This window comes from Nerophis lumbriciformis, linkage group LG06, assembly GCF_033978685.3.
Source record: "Nerophis lumbriciformis linkage group LG06, RoL_Nlum_v2.1, whole genome shotgun sequence".
NCBI lineage: Eukaryota > Metazoa > Chordata > Actinopteri > Syngnathiformes > Syngnathidae > Nerophis > Nerophis lumbriciformis.
The window spans coordinates 38493611-38495708 of NC_084553.2; the positions used below are offsets into that span (position 1 = coordinate 38493611).

General features: G+C 38.7%; 1 long non-coding RNA gene across 1 annotated transcript; it reads right to left on the bottom strand.

Moving 5' to 3' along the window:
* Nucleotides 1-1337: 1337 nt before the first annotated feature.
* Nucleotides 1338-2098, bottom strand: LOC140678867 (uncharacterized). The gene is made up of 3 exons (XR_012050515.1): nucleotides 1821-2098; nucleotides 1654-1733; nucleotides 1338-1528 (listed from the first exon to the last, which is right to left on the bottom strand). It is a non-coding gene; the product is annotated as an uncharacterized lncRNA (long non-coding RNA).

The following is a 2098-nucleotide window of genomic DNA, read 5'->3' on the forward strand; positions in this document are numbered from 1 at the left end:
ACCCTTTCGTATTTCAAGGGTTTCATCTAGAACCCACACAGGGAGTTCCACTAAGAACCCTTTTGTATTTCAAGGGTTTCATCTAGAACCCACGCAGGGAGTTCCACTAAGAACTCTTTCGTATTTCAAGGGTTTCATCTAGAACCCACACAGGGAGTTCCATTAAGAACCCTTTCGTTTGTCAAGGGTTTCATCTAGAACCCATGCAGGGAGTTCCACTAAGAACCCTTTCATGTTTCAAGGGTTTCATCTAGAACCCACACAGGGAGTTCCACTAAGAACCCTTTCGTTTGTCAAGGGTTTCATCTAGAACCCATGCAGGGAGTTCCACTAAGAACTCTTTCATGTTTCAAGGGTTTCATCTAGAACCCACACAGGGAGTTCCACTAAGAACTCTTTCATGTTTCAGGGTTTCATCTAGACCTGACACATGGGGTTCTAAAAACATCCCTTTTCAAAGGTTTTCACCGATAACCATCTTGTCTTCTGAGGGTTCTATAAAGAACCATATTGTATTCTACAGATCAGTTTAGTTCATATTATATTGTGGTCATTTATCATGTTGACATTGAACAAACATTCAAAACATTTTAATGAGAAAAACATTTATTTAAAGATAGTCCAACAAAACAGGAGAGGCTGTGTAGGTCCCAGGGGAGAACAGGTCAAAAGTCAGCATAGGTCCAGTGGAATCAGCAACATGACAGGCCAGACACATCATGCTGTCCTCAGTAGGTGAATTTGTGTAAATAAATCTCCAGCAATGGTGACATGGCAGAAAGGGACACAAAATTGTTTTAGTTCAATCAATCCAAGGTGCACTTACTGCATTTACTGCGCCTTATTGTAAGCTATCTACAAACAATAAAATAATGCATGGTCCAATGAAAAGAATCAGTGTACATACTGTATGTACTAATTGTGACAGTGGAACAGAATAATGACAAAGTGAGGGAATCCCACAAAGTTTTCACATTGATTTAAATAATGTTGAAATACTTTTCAGTGTTATGTAATAAGTACTCAAAATGTTACGTATTGTAACAATATTGGAAATCTAGAGACGTCACTATGCTAAAATCAAACAAAATGTATTGGTCCAAAATATGTATTAAATAAGGGATATTGTTTTTATCAATATGTACAAACAAAGGGCAGCAGCAGGAATTTGACCATTAACAAGAACATAAAGCATGAAATCCCATGCTGCAACACATCTACTCACTACTCCCCACTTCCAACACAGTTGTATAGTCTCTTCACTGAAATGGGTACAACACTGTGGTCCTTGATCCCCAAAACAAATCTTTCAATGAAAATAAGAGTTTTTCCTCAGTTCCTTTGGGTACTGGACAGCAAAAACAAAATAGAGTGACATTAATGCACTCATAGCATATGATATGTCCATGCTGCTGTCCTCAGTCAAAACCTGTATACCATCCAGGTATAGGGTTATCCTTTGTGCCTGCAAAGGGTTCCCCTCGTGTGTGTTATGGAGCATGATTGCTGGAGTAGGCACGCTTGGCTCCTATGCAATAAAAACAGATACATGTCAGTAAATAAAACCTGCTATGGAAACAGCAAAATGACTCAATGCTGCCATAATACGGATAATGCCAATTCCTAAATTTTGACCTTAAATGCAGTATTTACCTCCAGTAGAGTGTATAGAAAGGATGAGTCCTCTCTGAAAATGGAAGGCAGGAGTAGAATTGCTGCATCCCTAATGAGTCCTGAGGAAATAAAATTATTCTGTAATATTTTTTGTTTTCAGAAATACAGATTGTGGCTCCTATAGATACACATATAGGCCTAGATACCTCGTCTTATTGAATCATCCAGGCAGGCATTGGTTGCCCTCTGGCAGAAGTCCTTTAGGTCACACATAGATGCTCTTTGAACCATCTTCGTTGCCATTCGAACCAGCTCTGTGACCATTCTGCGATCAGCTTCTACAAGGAATTGCTCCTTCATCTCCCACAGAAGCTGTAAGGAGGGATAAAAAGTGTCATCTCAAAATACTTGATGATCATAAATGAAATAATACACATACAATTAAATATGGTCAATTCAATGCTTGAAGATACCAACTATTTTA